This window comes from Orycteropus afer, unplaced genomic scaffold, assembly GCF_000298275.1.
Source record: "Orycteropus afer afer isolate SDZICR_OR568_19922 unplaced genomic scaffold, OryAfe1.0 scaffold00038, whole genome shotgun sequence".
In the NCBI taxonomy this organism is placed as follows: domain Eukaryota; kingdom Metazoa; phylum Chordata; class Mammalia; order Tubulidentata; family Orycteropodidae; genus Orycteropus; species Orycteropus afer.
Genome location: NW_006921625.1, coordinates 12,906,586 through 12,914,192, shown reverse-complemented (window position 1 = coordinate 12,914,192; position 7,607 = coordinate 12,906,586).

The following is a 7,607-nucleotide window of genomic DNA, read 5'->3' as shown; positions in this document are numbered from 1 at the left end:
TCTGGTTAGCAGTCAAGTGCCTTAGGCATTACACTACCAGAGCTCCCCAGGGTTTGGAGAAGAGACAGAAAAAGGAGTTCAAAGCCAGTGTTGAATTTGGCAAAGTCTGGCTGGCAGGAGTGAGACTGGAACAAATGGCTGAGTGCAGGAGGGGACTGGCCAGGCTGCCTCCACTTCAGCCAGTGCCATAGCGTCAGGAGCATCAGAGACAGAGCTCTTCCCACTGGGAAACAAACACAAAGGCTTGGTCTCCCCTGTCACTGCAAAGATGCAAACATGTCACTTGGGGAGAGAGAAGGAAAGAGGGTGAAGGGCTGGTTGAGAGAACATTTCTGCTCCCTGTGGAAGTGACAGGGAACATGCCCCGAGGGAGCTGAGTTGAGGAAGGCAGTTTCAGGGCTGGGTCTGGAGGATAGCTCACAGGCTGGGACCATGTGGAGGGTTTACTAGGGCTGGAGGGCAGTGGGGGAAGAAGTAGGAAAGGGAGGGGTAGGGTGGGGTGAGGGGAAGAAAAGTCAAAGGGGCCAACTTCACTGACTCGCCTGGGGCTGGTCTAGGAATGCAGCCTTTGGGTTGACTCATCCTTATAGTTAGTCACCAGTTAGGAGGTGATGGACCTGCTCTTGGAGGGATGGGAAGAACACTGGTCTGGGAGTGACTGAGCAGGTCACTGGTGGCATAGTGCCTAAGGCATGTGACTGCTGACCAGAAGGCTGGGGGTTCAAACCCACCAGCCACTCCTTGGAAGGACGATTAGGCAATCTACTTCTGTAGTGATACCACCTGTTCTGGTTACCTAGCGCCGCTCTGACAGAAATATACCACAAATTGGATGGCCTTAACAAGCTGGAGTTTATTCTTACAATTTGGAGGCTTTAAGTCCAAGTTCAAAGTGCTAGGCTCTGGGGGCTGGGTAAAAGCCCCTCAACCTTGGGATCCAGCTCTGCCTCCTGCTCCTGGCCCACAGAAGCTAGAGGCTGCTGGCTGCTGAGGCTGAGAAGCCCCAAAGTTGACAAATAAAAAGGGCACAGTCCCGATATTACCAAAGTACATGGCGGGCCATTAACTTAAGTCCATTGTAAGTCCCAGGGTTGGCAGAGGATAGCAGGCTGCTGAGCAACGACATGGCTACATGCAGGGTCCAAGCATGCCACATGCTAGAGACCTTTCTCAAAGCTTCTTCTTATATGCAGGAAGCAGACCATATACCCAAAGGCAGCTACTCAGCTGCTCATAGTAGATTCCACCATGGAGTTGATTACCAGTCTCATCATGGGGAGTACTACATCCAGCTGCCCAGCCACTCAACCAGGCCTAGCCAAGTTGACACAAAAACATAACCACCTCAGAAACCAAAGGGGAGGGGTGGTCACTATGAGTCAGATTTGACTATACTGTAGTGAGGTTTTTTTTTTTTTTCCCTCCAGTTTATGTCAACAAAAAGAACCCATTGCCACTGAGTCAGTTCTGACTCATAGAAACCATATATCAATATAAAGTAAACTAAGTCCTCACAACTGGACCAATAAGCAACAACATGATAAACAGAGAAAGGATTGAAGTTGTCAGGGATTTCATCTTGCTTGGATCAACAATCAACACCCATGGAAGCAGCAATCAAGAAATCAAATGATGTATTATGTTGGGCAAATCTGCTGCAAAAGATCTCTTTAAAGTGTTAAAAAAAGCAAAGATATCACTTTGAGGACTTAGGTGTGCCTGACCCAAGCTGTAGTATTTTCTGTCACCTCATACACATGTGAAAGTTGGACAATGAATAAGGAAGAACAAAGAAGAATTGATACCATTGAATTACGGCATTGGTGTTGAATATTAAGCATACCAGGGACTACTAGAAGAGTGAACAAGTCTCTCTTGGAGGAAGTATAACTTGAATGCTCCCTGGAAGTGAGGATGGTGAGACTGGGTCTCACATACCTTGGACATGTTATCAGGAGGGACCAATCTTTGAAGGACATCATACTCAATAAAGTAGAGGGTCAGTGGGAAGGAGGAAGACACTCAATGAGATGGATTGCCCCAGTGGCTGCAATAATGGGCTAAAACACAGCAACGAGTGTGAAGACAGTGCAGGACTGGGTAGTGTTGAGTTCTGCTGCACGTGGGGCTTGCTTTAAGTCGGAACTGAGCTGATGGCACCTGACAACAAATAGCCACACCCCTCTCCTTCCTGTTCTCTCCCTCTCCTTATTTCTAACATGGGAATGACACTTTCCTAGAACGGCGTAGGGTTAGGTTCATGGATTCTGTTTCCTCTGCTGGAGCCCCCGGGTGGTGAAAATGTTTAACAGGCTCAGCTACTTACAGAAAGTTTCTCAGAACTGATTGCTGTTATAGCTGCGGTCGGGTGAGCCTTGATTCGTGGTGACCTCATGCACAGGGAATGAAGTGCTGCCTGTCCTGTGCCACCCCCATGACGGGGTCTGGGTCACTTGTGATCTGTAGGGTTTTTTGGCTAATTTTTTTTTTTCTTCTCCAGAGACTAGTCCCTCCTAATAACATGTCCAAAGCATGTGAGATGAAGTCTCGGCGTCCTTGCTTCTAAGAGGCATTCTGTCTGTACTGCTTCCAAGACATTGTTCTTTCTGACAGTCCTCGGTATATTTGACATTCTCCACCATAATTCAACGACATCAATTCTTCCTCAACTTTCCTTATTTATTGTCTAAGTTTTACATGCATATGAGGCGATTGAAAATACCGTAGCTTAGATCACGTGCACTTAGTCCTCAAAGTGACATCTTTGGTTTTTGAAGAGGTCTTTTGCAGCAGATTTGCCCAATGCAATACGTTTGATTGCTTGACTCCTGCTTCCGTGGGCGTTGGTTGTGGATCCAATCTTTGGCTGATGTTTGGAAGTGGATCACCAGGCCTTTCTTCCTGTCTGTCTTATTCTGGAACGTGTCAGCCTCCACTGACAGACAGGTGGTTGTTGTGCATGAAGTGTGTTGACCAGAATCAAACCAGGTCTCCCTCATGGAAGGTGAGAAGCCTACCACCAAACCACCACTTTGTCTATAAGATAAAACTAATATACATTAATCAGCAACACTTCCAACACTACCTTGCATCACAGGTACTGTTTTTAGAAATCATCAGAAGTTCAGTAGAACTTAAACCTTGCCTTTCATTTGTATACTTGCCTTCTATAAAACGTTTGTCTTTCAGCAGATTTTTTTTTTCAAGTCAGCCTTCCTCAAGCAATTCACAGTGGATTCTACAAATAAACCACATTTCCTGTCACTTACGGAGACTGAAAGTCAAAGATCGAGAAAACCCTTAGGCCTCACTTTCAACTCCTCTAACTGCAGTCTTTTTTCAGTCTGTGGCACATTCCATGGCTGTAGCACTGAGACCTATTTTTGATGAAAAATAGGAGCTGACCTATTTTCTCCCATTAAATTTTGATATGTTCCTTTCATTCATTTAAAATATTTGGACTCAGCACTTTAGGATTCTTTCTCTGAACTAGAGGAGAATCTGTTTCCATGAAAATCAGTTAAGCAGGTTGCATGTTCAGTCTCAGATGTGGTTTACGATCAGTTTGTGCTACTTGAGCTGAATGAAATTTTAACCACACATTCGTTAGAGCACTGCTAGTATTTTTTAAGGGTGTGTCAGTCAGGAAGCCCAGAAGGAATTGTACAGAACACTGCCAGTGTCTAGTGTATTCATAAGGAACCCCAAGATGATGTGCAAGTTTTCCAATTTGAAAGTCTGGGTGATTTACGGTTTGCATTCTGATCTCAGAGAACGCATGAGTCCTTGTAAGGAGCACTCCTAGAGGGGCTGGGACCTCAAGAGCTCCAAGGTAATTTGCTTTGTTGCTGATAATTTGGTGGGCAAACATATTGCTTTCAAGAGATTGCTAACATGGTCTTAGATATACGGTCGTATGTCCAATTCCAGGTAAAGAAGTGGAATAATGCTTGTGCAATCATTCCTTGCCTCAGGTTGAAGCATCCGCTTTTATGACAGATAACTAGAAAACAATGAAAGAAACAAATATTCTTGGAGCAATAAAAAAGTTGCCTGGGAACGTAATGAAACAGTCACTTGTTTTCAGCCAGACTCTCACCGTCCCGTTGGGTTCATATCCCACCCACTCTCAGGCTCTCTTTTTCTTAACTGGGATTGTGTTTGGATGTAAAGGATTCCCTGGGTGGTGTGAACAGGTAATGCACTTGGCTGCTAACTGAAATGTCAGAAGTTTGATTCCACCCAGGGGTGCCTTCGAAGAATGACCCACTGATCTGTTTTTGAAAACTCAGCCACTAAAAACCCTATCAAGCACAGTTCCACTCTGACACACCTGGGCTCACCATGAGTCAGAATCAACTTGATGACAGTGGTTGTTTGGGCGTAATGAGCATCACTTAACACGGATGGTGACTGATGTAGAATCTGATATCCTGGGCTTGATTCTGGGTTCTACTGCTTACCATTGGAGCCATACTGAGCAAGTACTTAACCTCTCAAATAGTAATTTCCCTGTCTTTAAAATGAGGACAGTTGTTCCCTTGGGTTATTGTGAGGATTAAGTGAGATCATACATGGAAAATGCTTAGCTCAGTCCCCATTACTTAAGTAAGGATGTAGTAAAATGTACTTATTATGATTTGAAAAAATGCTAAGGCTGTTTTTCAGAATCAGTCTTTAGAGAAATTTTTTCCCTAAGATCAGAAACACGAGATGCAACCAATTAAGTGTTCATGTCACCAGATGGCATTGGTTCCAAAATAATGAGCATGGCCTTATATTCCAGAGTAACATAATGGTGATAAATGGAACAACTCCAGGTTCACATGGAAAATCTGTGCAGAAAGAGTGGATGCCAGGGACTCAGGCAGACTGGATGTATGTGAAATTGGCCAAAATTGACTGCTGAGAAATAGGATTCCGTATGCAAGAACAACTGCTCAGGAAATGCGCACACACGGGCACACACATATATTTATTTATACGCACACACACACACACACACATGGTTGACAACGGCTAATACTCTTTACACAGATTACCAGCAAGGATTTACCTTCTTGATAATTCATATATGTGTCCAACAATCATTTATCAAATTCCCACAACCATCCATGTAAAGTCCTGAATTTTTGTCAGGCAAATTTCCCACCCTCTAGCATGCAAATATCTTACCAATAAGTCTAGCATCATTGATACTTCTTCCTTACTAGGTCCAATCAGCATGTCATCAATGTAATGGACCAGTGTGGCATTTTGTGGAAAGGGAACACAATCAAGATCCTTGTGGACTAAATTATGATGCAGGATTGGAGAGCTGATGTACCTTGACGTAAGACAGTGAAGTAGTATTGCTGGCCTTACCAGCTGTAGGCCTATGCTTCTGGTGAGCCTTTGAGACCAGAATTGAGAAAAAAGGCATTGGCTAGATCAACAGCTGCATATCAGATAGCAGGAGATTCATTAATTTGCTCAAGCAATGAAACCACCTCTGGAACAGCAGCTGCAATTGGAACCATCACTTGGTTAAGTTTATGACAATCCACTGGCATTCTCCAAGATCTGTCTGTTTTTTGCACAAGCCAAATAGGCAAGTTGAATGGGGATGTGGTGGGAATCACCACCCCTGCATCCTTTAAATCCTTGATGGTGGCACTAATCTCTGCAATCCCTCCAGGAATGTGATGGTACTTTTTGTTTACCATTTTCCTAGGTAAGGATAGTTCTAACGGCACCCTTTTTTTTTTTTTTTAATGTAATAGCCCTTACTCTACTTGTGAGGGATAAGTATATATATTCCAATTACATGTTCTGGAACTGGGAAAATCAGGATGGGTTTGGGGACCCACTGGACCCATTGTGAGACAAACCTGTGCTAAGATTCCCTTAATAACTTGACCTCCATATGCCCCTACTCTGACTGGTGGGCCATAGTGACATTTGGGGGCTCCTGAAATTAGTGTCAGTTCAGAGCCAGTGTCCAGTAATCCCCCAAAAGTCTGATTATTTCCTTTTCTCTAATGAACAGTCTCTCTTGTAAAGGGTTGTAGATTCCCTGGGGAAGGCTAGGAGAAAGATTAACAGCATACATTTCTGGCAGTGTAGTGGGGACCTTCCTCAAGGGGACCTGGTCTCCCCTTCCTTCAAGAGGTTGTGGGTTGGTAAACGGGCTGTGATTCTCTATTCTGGTGATTCAAGTTAGACTGCTGTTCACTTGACCTAGAATTCTTCGGCTTTTACAAGTTAAATAAATATTTAGTAGATTTCCCACCTGTTTTATTCCTAGGGACACTGTGACTAAGTAATCAATGCCATAAGTCCATACAAGTCCATACAAGTCAGACTATTTTGATTACTGCTTTGACTCTGTTGTCCATTATGGTAGCCACACCCACCTTGTCTTTGCTGATTAAGTGCTGCCATTTGCCCCCTACCAACCATGGGGTCCGATCAACCCCATTGTAGTCAGGTGTCTTAATTCATTAGGGCAGGTTCCACTGTCAAATCTGACCTACATAAAATAGCAATCATAGTAGTCTTCAAGGATGCTGGGGCTTCCTTCACAAATTTGTTCCCCACCATTGTATTAAAACGTCTGTTCTTTGGGCACTTAATGTGTGGGTCTGTGGGTCTAATCTGATAAATCTACTCTAACATGCTAATTTCCCTAAGTCTTTTGATACTTTCTACAGGATACCAACGCAGGTCTGGTACTTCAACTTTTAGTGTAGGCCATCACATAATTCATCCATCAGTGAACCAACCAAATGAACTATTAGGTCCTTTTCTAACTTCTCGAGCTGAAACACCCAATGAAGAGTCTGTGCTTGGTGGGCCTGTATCAATGAACTCAGACTGATCCAACTTTATGTTCCTTGCATAATTATCCCACACCTTTAATACCCATTCCCACAAACATTCCCAGGTTTTTATTTGTACATATTAGAAAAAGAAAGGTGTAAATATTTCTGCAAGGCTGCTGCAATACAATTAAAAAAAAGAATTATTTATTTTTGCTGTGTTCCCTCCCCTTCCACCCCTGGTAACCAATAATTGTAGTACAATTTTTAAACAGTGGAATTACATTGTCTCCCAGAAATTCAGTTTTGGCACCTGCACTACCTACAAGCAAATGAATCCTTTCTGTAAATGTGTGGAGATTAAACCTTCACTCCGTCTCCATCCCTCCACATATAATGATTTCTGAACAAAACTACCTTCATAATTAGCATTTCTTTAGAATGGAATGAAAGTAATTATGGTTAAATTCACAAATCTTTCTGTATAATGGTTTTAACAAGAATTTACATCTCTAAATTCTTCGGTGCAACAAATTCAGATTCCTTTGTAATTATGGGCATTTCAATTCTCCTCGTCTCAGGTAAGTCACCATTTATTTAAACTGAATCTTGGAGGCATTCACAGAAAAACTCAAATTAGCCAAAGGTACAGGATGACAGTGACATCAGGGACCTGGGAGTCAGTGCAGGCAGCTCATGTCCTGCTTTCCTTGATGGGATTATTTCTGCTGGAATCATTGAACCTTTGCCTTCCTTTCGAAGTTGTGGGTTTGATTCCCCGTCAGTGTACCTCCTTGGCAGCCACCA